This window comes from Strigops habroptila, chromosome 6 (assembly GCF_004027225.2).
Source record: "Strigops habroptila isolate Jane chromosome 6, bStrHab1.2.pri, whole genome shotgun sequence".
Lineage (NCBI taxonomy): Eukaryota > Metazoa > Chordata > Aves > Psittaciformes > Psittacidae > Strigops > Strigops habroptila.
The window spans coordinates 24728750-24745587 of record NC_044282.2 but is presented as its reverse complement, the minus strand read 5'-3'; the positions used below and the strand labels follow the sequence as shown (position 1 = coordinate 24745587).

The window sequence follows — 16838 nt, the reverse complement described above, 5'->3', positions numbered from 1 at the left end:
AATTTGCATCATCACTGGGTGAGATTCATATAAAAATCTCTTAAATGAGTATCTGCATATCAGGGGCTGAATGGAGGAGCAGAGGGGCTGAAGGCCACCCTCAGCAGGTGCAGCAACACTGTGCCAGTGCACACCTTGCCAAGAGCTGGCAAGGTGACGGCTCACTCCCCAGTATCACCTTCTTCAACTGCTAGGGACGTCTTTGGTAACCTTCTGACCAGCTCAAGCATTCTTTGGTTTATTTCTCACACACAACTTTATTTAAATGTCAAGAGATCTCCACGTAACTCAGGAGATGACAGGAGCTGTGTTTCCAATCCCGTTGGGTTTGTGTGGGTCGTGTGTGTTGAGCAGACAGGAATGACTCAAAGCCATAAGTAGACAGACTGAGAGCAAGGCGAGAGACAGGGAATACTCCAAATGCCTGCTGCTGCACCAGGGCAGCCAAACTCCATGAGAAATAGGCCTGAAAGACTTGGAAAGAAAAAAAACAACCCTTTAGATCTGGAAATCGTTTCCTCTACTCTTGAACACTGAAATGCAAGCAAGCATGGATGATTATCCCCTGTGAGGAAATGCATCCCTCTCACTGTAGTCCCTGGGGTGGCTCTCCCCGTCACAACATCCACATCTTTCGCAGCATCAGTAGGCTTCAACCTCACAATGGATGGGAGGAGGATCATCACCGCCGCGCGAATGAGGAAGTTGGTCATGGGGCAGAAGAAGGAGGTTGCCTGAAAACGCACAGGAAACCTGTGACTGAGGTGGGGAACTGAACCCAGACCATGAGTTCCAGTTGGATGCCCAGTCCAAGCTGGGTGGCTCACGGATCACCTCTTCTACTGAGGCTCTGAAATTTAAGTTTGGTGGGTTTCCTAATGAATGTGGGTTGTTTTTTTTTCATTTGTCTAGCCACTACGTTTCATTTCACTCACACTTCTGCTTTGTGGAAGCTTTTTATTCTGCTTCTTTTTTGTTTTGGTTTAGAAAAACAACACAACTGAACATTAAACAGAATTTAACCTTCACGATTTGGACTTCTCACTACCAACATCAGCCTCTCTCTAGCTCTCAGTGTTAAGTGTCCTTTGTTTGTGCACCCTGCACTCACAACTATGGCTTCATCAAAGCACAGCAGTGATATTTAGTAGGAGACGTCTTATTCACAGCTTCAAAGAATTACAGCAACTGCTTATGCAAACATCAGTGTTGTAAGGCAGCAGAGCAGATCGGGTGGGAAAACCAGAGAAAGCAGATGCACAAAAAAGGTAAGTTAAGTTCTGAAGTAAATGCTCTGATGCTGCTATGTATGACATCAAAATGAGCAATCGGCTGAAGAACAGCTACCAGTAAGCCACTGCATCAGACAGCCTAGAATGTTTTACTGGTTCAGCTAATGAATCACTGGGCAAACCGTAGCAATGTGCTCACAGCCAGGGTAGTCTTCACAGCAGTGAGAACATTGTCTCTTTCATTACCATAATGGTCTGCGGTTTAATTGATATTTGAAAATGTCTTAAGATCTTCCAGTGAAAGGCACATAATATGTATTTCTAAGGCAAAATTCTGTGGCATTATACTATTTGAAAGGAGGTGCAACAAGTTGAACTATTACTTCATAAAATATTTCACACTGGCTGAATCCCTTACAAAAGATCTCGAGATCTTGAGAGGGAAAAAACAGCTAATTTCCACCTGTGTAATAATAACTAATGCAGTGAGAAAGAAAATGCTGCAAACCCACAAGCTATCAAAAGCCCAATATGATATTTTCAGCTTATCTGGATGCAGCCCAAACTATCCACAGCTAACCAAGGTACATCAGAGGACTGACATCATTCCACTTCCACCACAGGTTTTCAGTAACTTGCGCCCACTGTGCATCCAAGGTTGTCAAGCCCTACAAAATAACATAAGACTTTTACACTTAAAGCAGCTGAGCAGCTGCAAAAACAACCCTCTGAAAATATTGAATACTTGGTCCCACTCAGCAGCTGGACATACAATTATTGATTGAAAAATTCAGTGTTTGATATTACTTAATAGCTGGGGAAAAAACTATTTGTGAATCGTAATTAATATTTATTTAACTATTTAAAAGCATGCATCTACTGTTTGAGACTTCACAGAGAGCCAATATGTGGCCTTCTGGCACCATTAAACAGACTAATACAGTTAAATTGGAAGGATACGAGGCAGAAAACCATGCTGGAATAGTGAACCCTTCAAGTAACTAGTATAACAGAGATGGTCTCAGCAGCATGTGCCCCACAAAACCAGGTCCGAACCTGCTCTACCACGTAAGTAGCAACTACCTTAGGGCAAATTAAATCAACGCACAGCTCCTCGTGCCACAGTGATTCAAACACCATAATATAAACCGGATTTAAATCCAGTACTAACAGCAATAAAGCAAGTAGTTCCCCTTGAAACAGCTGCAAGGCTTACAGGCAACTCCACAGTGGTGCCAGACCAGGCCAGGCAACAGAGGGGCACCATGCGAGAAAGGACCAGAAGCACTCATCAGCCCTGGAGGAGCCAGGCTCCTGCCTCCTGCACCGAAAGTGTGACCGGCAGGGCTAGGGATGTGATCACTGCCCTGTACTTGGCAGTGACGTCACACCTAGAATACTGTGTTCGGTTCTGGGCCCCTCCCTACAAGAAAGACATTGTGGTGCTGGAGCATGTCCAGAGAAGAGCAATGAAGCTGGTGAAGGGTCTAGAGCACAAGTCTGATGAGGAACAGCTGGAGGAACTGGGGTTGTTCAGTCTGCAGAAGGCTGATGGAGGGCCTTATTGCTCTCTACAACTACCTGAAAGGAGGTCGTAGTGAGGTGGGGGTCGGTCTCCTCTCCTAAGAAACAAGTGATAGTACAAGAGGAAATGGCCTCAAGTTGCACCACAGGAAGTTTGGATTGGATATTAGCCAAAATGTCTTCACTGAAAGGATTACCAAACATTGGAACAGGCTGCCCAGGGAAGCGGTGGAGTCACCAATCCCTAGAGATATTTAAAAGATGTGTAGATATGGCACTAAGGGACATGGCTTAGTTGTGGTGCGGGCAGTGTTAGGTTCATGATTGGACTCAATGATCTCAAAGTTCTTTTCCAACCTAAACGATTCTATGAAAGCAATGGCGGCTTGGGTCAGGATATACATTCCAGAAGCAGACAGACCATTTACAGGCAGAATGCTGAAAAAACCCTGTTTTGTCTCATTCTAAATTTTTAATTATAAAACTTTCTTAGAACTTCTCAGAACTAACTTTCAACTTAGAACTTGAAGACTTTTCTAAGTCCTAATTTCCCCCAAGCAATTCCCTCACTTGTTCTCTGCCCATCTGCCATAGCTGAGGTGTCCATCACTGACAGCAAATAGGTCCTTTTTTGATGTCATTCACATCTACCCAGACAGGTCCAGCAGGCACAGAGCAAAGACAAAATGTCAGTCAGTGCAGATAATGCAGTGCATTATCTGCATCTGGCAGATAACTGCTGGCAGAGCTGAGCCAAGGATGTTTGTCCAGAACAAACTCACCTGGAGAGTGACCCAGGTGTGTCAGCTGACCACACAGAACAAGGATCCGCAAACAAGAAACCTATTCCAAAAGACTGACTCAACTGCTCTACCATTGGGTTTGAAGGACTTGGTGATGGGATTAGCATATATATATATATGTGGGGTTTTTTTAAACTGGTTTACGTACAGCAAATGTAACCAATAAGGAATATTTTGCAAGGTGCCAAGGGGTGTGAGCAGCCTGTATAATACGTTTAACTGAGAGATTTGAGCCCTAAGTCACTAACTCTCCCACCCTTGCTCTCTGAAGAGACCGTATTATTAGAGGCCATTTCAAGGGAAATGCACTTAAGTCGTAAATACTTCTCATATCATACTTCTTACAGCCTGCATCATCAGCAAAAGAAAACTGATGGCAATATAGAAAGAAATAGAAGTTATAAAATTTTAGGTCACAAACATCCTCAAATGGATTATGCTTTCAAAAGAAACCGTATAAATGACATAAGGTTGTCTTGGTGTACATCTCAAAGTTTTCTAGGATGATGTTACTCATTTTAAGCGCAAATATGTTCTTACATGCCATACTCAATGAAATTGGCTTGTAACCTGAAATGGGGTCTTTTTCAACAACACTGACTCATCATGGAGATAGATGCAGCTGACCAAAGTCACTGCTGTTCACAACCTAGTGAAGTTCCCTAGCTATACCCACAGCCTGACCAACAAGACAAACCAGTGCTTTTTTTGGATCAGTTAGGGCAGCTATTCATGGACTATTTCAAATTGAGTTAGGCAGATCATAGTTTATGAAAACCTCTGCAAAGTATTTGCCCTAGCAGGGCTATATCAGCATAGCTAAAATGCTGAAGTGCAAAAATGCAGGCTGGGATGAACACTCAAAAACCATGTATGGCACAGAGTGAATGACAAAATAGATCAATACGTATTTTGCCAGTTTTTGTTCTGGGCTTACATGTAGCCACCTGTTCTCAGAGGTGTTCAGGTAGTGTGCTGGGGAGTTTTAGAGCAAGTCATTAAAGAGCCTTTCAAGTGCTTTAGCTCTATGCTATGAGAATGCTTGTGTTCCCACATGCATTGCTACTGTCTACTACGTTAGAGTAAAACTATGAAATCATAAAGATCAAAATGTCTAAAGAACAACCCAAAACTGAATAAACCATTTGATGCTGCTTTTACAAAAAGACTTACTTACAACACAGCCCTGGAAGTGATTTCCAAGCAAGCCAGCTGCTGCTCTAGACAGGTTACTGGATGGTGTGGCTCAGATCTTTCATACAAGCAGCACCTACAGTTATATCTAGAAAAGGAAATAAAACCAAAATTCTTTGTGAGCAAATACGCAAATAAAGTCATCTTTCTTTTTAAAATCATAACCAGCTTAAAACTAGCTTTAGCAAGACTTGATACCAGTTCTCATGCCAAGCTTCACGTGTGCTGCCCACTTACAGGAACAAGCTCCAAGACGCAGTCAAAGCCTACCGATGGTGCTGAAGTTGAGAGTGACTGTGCTTGAGTAAAAAGCCCCATGCCGAGCATATCAAAGCAGCAAACAAATGCACGCAGCTGTTTTTCTCATCTAGTTCTACTTTAAAACACTTGCAGGAAACGCAAGACAAAATACTGGTGTTGGTGCCAAAAAATGTAGGTGATTTCAGCAAGGCCAGGAATTCCAGGCACCAATTTCTTTTTACTCCCTCTTGAGTGGGTGTTCACTTGTAAGTTGTAGACATGTTAGCAATTGAACAACTGAGTGAATTAATGTTCAACTTCACAGTCATTGTTAGGTTGGGAGGTTATTACTGCTTGTTCTGCTAAAGTGACAGGTTAAAATAGGTTTGTATCTGAAAAGTTGTTTTCTACAATACATATTCTCTGGCTTTTTGTACCAAATAATTTTCTTCCATCATGTCAACTCTTACTGTATGATCCGTCACTGCCAGTCCCACCACAGCAGCTGGAGTGGGCAAGGAGAAACAGCAAGGGGCAAGCGAGGAAGAGAGAGCACTCAGCCCCCATCATTTCTCTTTGGGCTGCCATCTTATTTTTTTTCCCAGACATTTTATGTCATTTATGGAAGACTTCTCAACAAAGGAGCATGCTCACATTTGCCAGACACATTCTGCTTTTAAAGCAAACAAGCAAGCAAAGGCAAAACCCAAAGCAAAGAGAGGGCTCTACTTCACCTAGCTATGAGCCTGAGAAACCTGCCTGCTATCAGGCACTACTTGGTGCATGAGATGGAGAGTTGTGGTTTCCCAACTTTGCAGGTGATTATATAATTAATGGAAACTCCAAATTTTCAAGGTTGAGATGCCTGGTATAGAGGTGAAAAAAAATACCACATGTTGAGCTTTTGCAGACTCAGATCCATTTTGTACTAGTAAACGAGCTTCTATCCTTCCCTCCTTCACTTTGTTTTTTTCTTTCAGGGTAGCTCACAAGCTGCTACAACTCACACTGTACTAAGAGCTGTTCACACCGCACAAAGTGTTTACCACTCACAACTGATGCTAAAAATTAATTTACAGCACCGCTACACCAAGCTTTGACAAATTGTCATGTGTTGACACAGTCATAAGTTGTTGGTTTAAAAAAGTAACACTTCCCTCTTCTGCCACCTCATGTTTGAGACCAGGGATGGGCACATTATGCAAAGTTTGAAGGTTTGTAAGCTTCACAAATGTTTGGGCTTCACAAAACAAGCTTGGTTGTGAAAGTTTTTTCTCTTACAGTTAGGCGTGTGTTTATTCCCAAAAAGACTCTAGTAAGGGGGAAAAAAAAAAATCCTTTCCCATCTACCAAGATCTGTGTGTTGTGCAAAACTAGGAGAAGAGGCTGTAAAATAAATAACCTTGCATGATACTTGTTCTAGATAAGATCAGGCCCTGTATCAACTACTCACAGCTGCAGACACCAACCTCCTACTGTAGAAAGGAAGGGGAAAAAATATAGCTACAAGTAAGAGTTTTAATTGTTCTCAGCTGTCACACAACGTTATCTTAAGCAAGCGCATTTATTTCTCGATTCTTCTGTACAGCTCTATATGGGAGGGGTGGGGGAAAGCAGCAGCATTCATCAGACAAGGTCCAAATAATTGATTTCCAGATAGTAAGCACTAGTCAGTGCTCATGCCCACAAGTGGCAGCTCTTGAATTTTAACTCCTCCTCTTCTTCCTCAGGTCAGGATAATCTGTCTAGTTTAAGCCTGGAATCAGTAATGGACACAAAGGTGTTGTCAGCTGAAAGGAGCAGTGTTTCAGTGATGATGCTAACTTAAAACATTAGCTCAAAACTAGCCTAAATCAAGGTAAAGAAACAAAGCCAAGGACTGAGAGAACCAAACCAGCAGGAGATAACAAAGGCATCCATTTGGCTGAAGTATCAACAACTTCAAGTTATCTTTGTTTTTCTTGTCTTTTGAGGTTTAAATTCCTCTGCACTTCTGCAGAGACACCCATGTAAGCCAGGGACTGCAATCCAGCAACCAAACCAAGTGGTCAGTAGGTTTTACCTCCAGTGTTGTTGATGGTCAGGACAGGAAGACTGCCAATACAGGAGAGAAAGGGAGTCAGGCTTGGCCCAACCCCAAGCAGAAATTGAAATGCTAGCTATAGTTCTGGGCAGCAAAGCACAGTACTGCAAAATGAGTATCTCAGAGCCTGCCAAATAGGCTTCATGAGTAGCACTTAAAAGCCACTGCTTTATGTTGTGCACCAGTGATATGGACCTCAGTTCTCCAATACCTCTCCCTAAGCTCTACCACTTCTCAGTGCACACACCACACAAGAATGCAGAGGAAATTCATTCAGGAAATTAACTGGGCAATACAAGGCATTGATTTTCTTTTCCGCCCACTCTTACACCTTGTACAAAGAATCATAGAATAGTTAGGGTTGGAAAGGACCTTAAGATCATCTTGTTCCAACCCCCCTGCCACGGGCAGGGACACCACACACTAAACCATGTCACCCAAAACTCCATCCAATCTGGCCTTGAACACTGCCAGGGATGGAGCATTCACAACTTCCTTGGGCAACCCTTCCAGTGCCTCACCACCCTCACTGTAAAGAACTTCTTCCTTATATCTAATCTAAACTTCCCCTGTTTAAGTTTGAACCCATTACCCTTTGTCCTACCACTACAGTCCCTAAGGAAGAGTCCCTCTCCAGCATCCTTGTAGGTCCCCTTCAGATACTAGAAGGCTGCTATGAGGTCTCCACGCAGCCTTCTCTTCTCCAGGCTGAACAGCCCCAACTTTCTCAGCCTGGCTTCATATGGGAAGTGCTTGAGCCTCCTTATCATCCTTGTGGCTCTCCTCTGGACTTGCTCCAACAGCCCCATGTCCTTTTTATGTTGAAGACACCAGAACTGTACACAATACTCCAAGTGAGGTCTCAGGAGAGCAGAGTAGAGGGGCAGGATCACCTCCTTCGACCTGCTGGTCACGCTTCTTTTGATGCAGCCCAGGATACGGTTGGCTTTCTGGGCTGCAAGTGCACACTGAAGCCAGCTCATGTGAAGTTTCTCATCAACCAACACCCCCAAGTCCTTCTCTGCAGGGCTGCTCTGAATCTCTTCTCCGCCCAACCTGTAGCTGTGCCTGGGATTGCCCCGACCCCCGTGTAGGACCTTGCATTTGGCTTGGTTAAACTTCGTAAGGTTGGCATCGGCCCACCTCACAAGCGTGTCAAGGTCCCTCTGGATGGCATCCCTTCCCTCCAGCGTATCAATCGAACCACACAGCTTGGTGTCGTCGGCAAACTTGCTCAGGGTGTATCAATCCTATTGTCCATGTTGCCGACAAAGATATTGAACAAGGCTGGTCCCAACACCGATCCCTGAGGGACACCACTTGTTACTGGTGTCCAATTGAGCCACTGACCACAACTCTTCGCGTGCAGTCATCCAGCCAATTCTTTATCCACCAAGTGGTCCATCTATCAAATTGATGTCTCTCCAGTTTAGAGACAAGGGTGTCATGCGGGACAGTGTCAAACTCTTTCCATGAGTCCAGGTAGATGACGTCAACTGCTTTGCCCCTGTCCATCAGTTCTGCAGCCCCATCATAGAAGGCCACCAAATTGGTCAGACAGGATTTCCCCTTAGTGAAGCCATGCTGGTTCCGGGGCAAGGCCTGTCGAGGACCTGAGGCTCCCCCAGTGGCTCTTGCCACTCAGAATTGAGGCTCCTGGATGCTGTGTTTACCCCCGCTTGGGTGTTGAAGGTGTCCTCTCTGGAACTACTCACCTTGGCAAATGCAAAGAGATGCTTCCAGTGGTTCCTAAGTCCTGAGGAGAAGCAACATTGCGCCTTTGCAGAACCGATCTACCCACCTCATGCCTGCGCTGATGCAAGAGTGATCCATGTAATTTCTCTACAAAACTCAAATGAAACAGAGCTCCCGCAAAACATGAAATTTCATAGACTCTTCACTTACTTGCACCTCTCACACCCTGTACAGAATTTCTTCATCATTTGAGATGTTACTCTGACAAATACATTACTCTCTGATAGATCTAATGGAAGCAAAGGACATTTACATCATTATAGTCCGGACAGACATTACCTTGTGCTGCTGACTGGAATGATATCATCCATGCTTAATTAGCTTAGATTGCTGTACAGTTAGAAAAACACTCCAGTGGCAACTCCTACCTCCCTCCCTCAAAATAACAAAAATTTATAAATATTTTCAGTGCATCACATGAAATGCATTATTTTACTGGATTCAGTCCAAGAGTTGATGAGGTTGAAATAAAGACTGTTCAACTATTAAGCCAAAAACTTCAGCTGTGTAACTACCAAGAAGGCAACACTAAATTTCCTCCCCACCTTGAAGGAAAACTAGTAAAATCTTAAGTTTTACCATAAGTTATCAGAACTGCCCAAATGCATTTTTACTTCTTTGCTGTATAGAAGGGAACACAATGAACTTAATCTTCCCAATTCTTACTTTGCAATGGAAAAATCCCCAGATATCCTCACTAACCCAATGAAGAAGAATATTAGGAAAAAAGTGGGACTTGGGGTTTCCTGGTGTGGGGTTTGTTTGTTCGTTTGTTTAGTGTTGGGGGTTTTTTTGAGAAAAAGTACCTCTTTACTTGTGTACAAGTTTTTTCCTGATGGATCCAACTTGTGAGTGTGAAGAAACCACCCACAAGCAGAAGGGTTTTTCTTGCCAAGTCCCTTGATGTGAGCTTGTGCCTGCTCTAACCAAGGTAGGACAGGCACAGTGTAGGAAGAACACTGACGAAATGCAGACCAAGGATCTCTTGCATCACACCTCTCTGCTTTGCCATCAGGTTTCACCACAGGGAGGATGGCAGAGTCTTGGCCGATCCCACAGCTGCACTCCCTCCTGCTGTCATTTGCAGGACATTAGAAGAAAGCCATAAGGATGACATTTGCCCCCGCAAGCCCTCACCAAGACTTCAAAAGCAAACGGGAACATACGAAGCTCTCTTGATGATGCACACATACAAACAAAAGGCTAAATCTACATCACAAATATATATATACCGAGTACGCACTGGGTAGTCACTGCCTGCATGGAGTGCCCTAGGCACCACTCTTCCAACCAGCAAGGACAGGAGGCTAACCCAAATGCTTGAGCTGCTGGGGTTTAAGAGCAGCTGTTCCTCTCCTCTCCCAAGGCAAGTGGCACCAATGACTAACTACACCGTGGGCAATTTTCCTGTCTCTTCTCTACGCCCATCTTCACGTCGCTGCAAAGGTCACCACATCATATCTGTTACACAGAGATCTGCCACCCACCAGCAAACAGGGAAGCAGCTTATCTGGACAGTCTGGCAGGATCTCCTGCGAGCGTTTGGGGGTGGGGGGGAAACCTTGCAGCTTTCCACTTCTTTTTGGTGGTGGTGGGGGGTGTGCTTCAAAAATGGTTCTGGTTCTTAAACCTTAAGAAGGGGCTGAAATGCTCAAATTGCCTTGAACTGAAAGGATCTTGCACAGCAAGCTTTGCTCAGCAAAGCCCAGGTCTTAAAGAAGTCATTCCCTTCCTGACTCTCCCTTCCCAGTGCAGGGGAGGGAGCAATAGGAAGTGATACCTCTATAACCTTGAAATGGTGAGAAAAGGCATTAGATCTTTGTCCATGCCTCTCTGGAGCACCCCTGCACTTCCAGCCCTTTCAAGAAGATGCAGCTTGGAAGCCCTGTGAAGAGTTTAATCACTTGAAAGCCAGCATCCATGTTCTCCCTCTGTCGCTCCACCAACAAGAAGTGCAAGGACCCCTCAGGAGGCAGATTGGGAACTGCCTGCCCTCCCCACCCCAACCATACTCACACACGTGGGCATCCTTTGCTTTACCATTTTTTCTAACTGTATACACTAATATATTTTTCCTTACTTCCTTAGCATTACACCCACTGCATGGTGCATAACAATCAATGCCAGCATTACTTATAGCATTAGCACAGAAACATGTAATTCACTGAAATAGGACTTTCTTCTTCCCCAACTTCTCATAGCTGGTTTTGTAAAATAAATTTGAATTCTTGCTTGACTTTTGCCTATTCAGATCAAATCTTTATCAAGGCTAGAAGCATTTTGTTTCTAACAAATGTATTCCCATTTCCCAAATAAAATCTCTACTTTGGATGGAGGCAACCAGCATTTAACTTTTACTGTAGTGCAACGCTCCAAACGAACTTAAAAATTCAGTTAAATGGCAACACATGGCTGAAGGGCTCTAGAGCTGTATCTATCACATGGCAAAAATGACACTTTGAACATATTCCTCATGTCCTCTGAGGCAATTTTTTTTATGGGGTGTTCAAGGAGCCATCACCCTCTTTATCAAGTCTTCATTACTTCCCCAAAATTACAAAAGCAACCCAGTTTCAGGAGTTGCTGGGCCACAGTGAGGATGTGTTCAAAGCACTGTCTGTTCAGTAACAGGGATGCCACAATTGGCAAAAAAGCATTGAAGAGGCATGTGGGAATCTGCAAAAATTTCATTCAGCGCAAAGCAAGACCAGAACACAAGGATCCTAAATTAATCCGGTTCCTGTCTTCCCAGTGATTTCCCTCACTATTGGAAAGACTTTGGTTTGGATTTTAGTCAAGTCTGGTTTACAGTGCTCAACTTTGGTTGTCAAAAAAAACCCCAGCCCTGCTGGAACGCCTTACTCATTACGCAGCCTTGCAGAAATTATTAGCTATGTTACAAGGCATTTCCCTTTGGGGACCAGAAGGGGTGAAGAAAGGGGATGGAGAGTGACAGTCTGCGGTTTCTAATGCAGCAGCAAAAAAATAAAAAAGTAAAAGGAATACAGGATATACCGTGTTTACATTCGTCAAAACAAGTTTCCTGGAGACACAGAGGGTTCATGCTGCTGAGCTGTCACTTGTGCTTGAAACTGCTGCCTCATGCTATCGGGAGGTCAGTCACTGACCTACTTTCTGATAGAACTGAATTAATTTGCTACTTCTGTACACAAACGGGGTTTTATTTTTTTTAAAGGAATACTCAACAAACCCATAAAAAGCTGCCTTTTATCCAGCCTGGAGCTTCAACTGATGCTGTGCAAGGCTATTACATACCCTGGCATGGGGCCCAGTGTGCTTGGTCTGCTTATTCTTTTGGAAAAATCTGTACAGAATATTTTTAATGACTTGATGCTGCAAATAACATCTTTCCTTTCTGAACTCCTACATTACACTAATACCAGCGATATAACCCACTACAGACAGTAACAGAGGCCAGCACTTGAACATGTTGTGCTTTGTCTAGGCTGCTCCTGAAATAGATGCTTACTACAACAGGATTAGCTCCCCAAATAGACAGATGAATAGCACAATATATTTATCGCATTAAAACACACAGTTATTAATAGAAAACAAGATGAGCAAGTGAAACTTATCAACTAAACACCTATTGATCTGATCGCTCCCCACACAGGGCCAGTTAACAAACATCTGTGACTATCAGCAGATTGTGGTATGGTAGGAGCACTACCTAAAACTAATGCATTAAACTCAGAAAGTGGCAGAAGTAGTAGTAAAAGAGGTGCCACCTACTTGCTCTCTTTGTTTAATAGCTACATGTACATAGCTCTAGTGTCACTACCCAAATCCTTTCATTAAAACCATGGTTGAGGGTTTCACAGATCTTCCAAATCCCTGGACATCAAAGTATCAGAAATCAGCTCTTGAAACCATCCTTAGTAGTGCCATAATTGCAAGCTTCACTGCTTGGGTGGACTCACCTTTCCAGGTCTCTCGTGGGTAGCAGCACTGCTGTTTGGAAAGAGAAAAGCAGTGTATCGACACATGAAAGGAGGGCCATTCCGCATTAAGGCTCTCGACTAACATTTGCAAGATGAGAACCCACCAACTAACATTTGCGTCACACTTCTTCAGCAACTTGGTCCCATGCATTCAGTTCACCCTCCGTCTGCAAAGTGAAGGTAAGGATCTTCTCAAGTGCTTGGCTTGCTTAGTACCAAATCACTGTGGAGGAGACTTGACTTTGCTTTGCATTTCCCGAGGGTCCAATCTAACAATAGTGGAGGTAGTACTAACTGCCGTAATACAAGACAACTGTTGGTATCACAACAGATTTATGATCACTCGAGTTCCTGGACTTGATGAGGCTCATGTTGCCAAAGATAACTATGCCAAACCTAGCACTTGAAACTGCAAGTGTATTTTTGTCAACCTTTTTAGCTTTCATCTGTGCATATTTACAAGCCCTGAATCTGAAGTTCAAATAAATTCAATAATTCACTCAAACCCACCAGGATTTGAAAACATTAGGGAAGTGTCAAGATGTCATCAAGCTTGTTCTGCAGAAAAGAGTGCTTTATAGTTTCAGAAAGAAATAGACAAGGGAGCTATTTAACGAGATGGTGGCATATTGAAACATGGATAGATAGGTAATTAATAGCTACCTTCTCTAAGTGAAAACTTTTCTGAGTGAAAAATCAGTTTATATGAAAAACTAGAAGTCAATTGCTGCCATTTTTGGGTGGATAAGAACTGTCATGCACGTTAGCATCTCCATTACCATGAAGGATTTTACTCCTTTAAGTAGCTCACAAAGACCTTCACTTAATACAGCATGTGGGAAGCAAGGAACTAACAGAAGGAGACACCAAAGAAATGTTGACGTTTGTAACTAGAATTCTAATGAAAAATGTTATCAGGAATCCATGAAAATGGGAGAGAACTTCTACCATGAGAAGTCAGAGCTAAGACAAGAGGCTCATTTTAGTCCCTTAGGAGCAAGAGTAATAGCGCAAGTGTATAGGTGCTGTCATTAGGATACAGAATATTGGCCAACCAACTTTTTTATGTTGGTAGCCCACAACATTTTCCAATTAGGAAGGTCCAATATTTTACCAGTAGATCACCTAATTCAGAACCCTCTTAATCCTGACATGTGGGTTTCTTTACCAAATTTCTATAGAGCTTCAAATGGAACATATGGCACCTTAAAGTAAACAAAACAGAAGAGAGGAAGAATAGTCATGATCCAAGAAATAGGATGTATAAACCCATTAATTAAGCATTTCATTCTTTTTATCTATCCCTCATGTCTGTCTTCACAGTTTAAAGTCTCTCTCGGCAATCAACCAATTTTGGGATTCACTGCTGTCATGCCAGTCGTGGCAGTACTTCAGCTAAAAAGGCACTGTCAAACATAATGAAGTTTTCTTTCAGCTTGTACCCACGCTGGTGCTGTGCACAGCACACATGCTGCCTGGTGAGCGAAGGTGGGGGATAGGGCTTTACCTGCCCTAGTTCCCAAGAACTGCAGACCAGTCCTAAGTGGCAAAGACACAGCTGCATCACACTGGTGATTGAGACTACATGCCATAGTAACAATCTTGCACCCTCCCAGACATGTACAAAGAGCACCCAATGGGCTTTGAAATATATTTGAGATTTTTCAGTTGTTTTCTTGCATTCTCTTTCCAACTTAGTGGTGGACTTGGCAGTGCTAAGTCAACGGTTGAACTCTGTGATCTTTAAGGTCTTTTCCAACCTAAACAATTCTATGATTCTTTTCCAACCTGCATGTCTCAGACTAAGGTATACTATATAAACACAGAAGAATTTCCCAGCACTTCACTCTTACAGCTCAGCCTTTCGATTGAATTCATGGACACCACTCCCTGTCCTTCACCCAAGGATGCTGCGCACAGAGCATGGGAAAGGACAAGGCAAAGGGATTCCCCACTGGGAAGGAGAAAATATGTCTCTCTAATTAGTATTTCTATTTCTAACAGTTTGTGTTCACACTGGTCCTACTGGTATTGGTGTTGGCAGAGACTAAATAGTAGGCCAGGGCTTATAAAGCTTTGCAATATATAACAATGGTTATTGACACAATGAGCTGTGCATCTGTATCTGCTGACTCAGGCGAAGAAGGCAGTACTGAAGTCCTGACTGCAAACTGCATTTACAATGCACATTTGGCTGCCTCACCTGAATTATCCCTGTTTTATCTATCCCTGGTAAGCTCTGGCCCAGCAGCTGACACTCCCGAGCAGCTGGTGGCAGTGGCTATCTGAAACCTTTACACCGAGCTGCTGGTTCCTGGGGCAGAGGCTATCACCATGCATTCCCCCAGCACGTAGCATAGCAGGGCCCCGACCTACTCGTCCTCTGGGCATCACTGCGACATAAATGAGGATAACCCAAATGCCAAAGAAGGGCAAATATTCAGGCCTGGAACAACGGCATGCTTTACAGCGAATGCCTTGCAGCCCAGAGCTTGAAATAGAAATTTATGTGACAAAACCATCACGACGTTAAAGCCTGTATCAAAAAAACCCAGCAAGCTGCACTGTTTGGCATCTCGGTTTCCAACCCTTGTGAAGTCCAAATAGCTCAAATACAAATCTGCAATATTGCTCTCTGAGTAAAAGCTATTTTAAACCAATTTTGGCAGACACTAAAAGTCGTAACCAGGATGCCAGCTGTATGGTTTCTTGCCTCCTTCTGCTGGCTCTGACTGGCCAGCAGTAGCAAGGGGATACCCGCCTGCTCTGCTAGGGAAGCTCTGATGCCTCCGCTTGGGTTCCTGCAGCGAGGAGAGCCTGCCTATGCCGCCCCATGAACAGATGAATAATATCACCAATAAAAATCAGAATTTCCAAAGTTTCAAAAGTTCCTTTTCCATAAATCAAACCTTAGACAGAGAATAACTGATAATGAGCTGCAAAGCCCTGCTTTATAGGCACTCACTAGAGATGACCCGCATAACTCATCCACTTTGCCACTTAACATTTCCACACTCCAAGCTTTTACAACCATGCATGACCACATCACTTTTCTGCTTTCTGTATAAAAGCGCCTAGTGTATTTCTTCATTTTTCAGCAAAAATGAACGTCTCCGCACAAATATGTGGACTGTAATATCATTTTACAAATGCTTGAACGTCTAACATTTGCTGATCCCAGTCACTTCTGTGGTCCTCTTTACCTCTGCCACCAGCCTCCTCTGAAAAATCTGAACATGCTTCAGCTTTCCAAACAACAGCCAACCCAGAACTGCAGCTGAAGCACAACCTGCCATTTAGCAGAACTTCTTTTCCCTGTCTCCCCAGGCTGCACAAAGCTCCTGTCCATTTCCCACCTGGAAATGCACAACGGGAGGGTAGGATTAAGCCTCGTGATCACACAGCACAGGCTAAGATACATTAAACTGAATATAACAAAATATTAAAAAAAAAACAGGGAAAGGTCCACAATAAGTAAATTCTATTTTTCCAGTGCACACTGCAGAAACATATACATCCCGCAGAAGGGATTAGTGTACTACTGCACCTGTGTTGGATGAAGGAGCGGGGAGAGGTCAAGTCAGGAAATTTGGGAAGCAAAAGCAGAAATATCTGACATCGAAATGGCACTGCAGAAAGAGGGGAGGTAATTTGTTTGCACAACTACCCCAAGGCCTGCAGGGACAGGAACGTGCAGGGGAAGCAGTGGGGGTGGGAAGGGATGCTGTTCAAATGGCATTGCTGGCAGAGCGTGAGGTCAGTCAAAGGAGGTCACGTCATTCCTGCAGAAAACCCTGCTGCAATTATCCTACTGGGCAAGTATGCTCATCCTCACATAAAGAGCGCAATGCACAGGCTCAGTCAACCTAAGTGACCCAGGGCTCAGGCTATGGAAAAACAAATCCCAGGAAGCAAGGCCGTTCCCGACAAACTGGACACAGATAGACTGCAGCTGCTGAAACACATAACTGGAGTGACATAATATTAGAACATATTTTTATGCTTACTAAGACAACAACAAAACGAAGCCTGAAGCTGTATTTTG

The 16838-nt window shown here is 43.6% G+C and overlaps 1 protein-coding gene across 8 annotated transcripts in view; it reads right to left on the bottom strand.

Annotated features, from left to right (window-relative positions):
* The window catches only part of BACH2 (BTB domain and CNC homolog 2), a 188664-nt gene that overhangs the window by 97669 nt on the left and 74157 nt on the right, over nucleotides 1–16838 (bottom strand). For 6 of the 8 annotated variants that reach the window (XM_030489499.2, XM_030489495.2, XM_030489498.2 and 3 more), the window contains one exon: nucleotides 4733–4841. The exons of 1 other annotated variant lie outside the window; for it this stretch is intronic. The gene's annotated coding sequence lies outside the window, so the exon portion shown is untranslated. The remainder of the gene's footprint in view (nucleotides 1–4732; nucleotides 4842–16838) is intronic. One more of the 8 variants, XM_030489494.2, reaches the window with a different exon arrangement.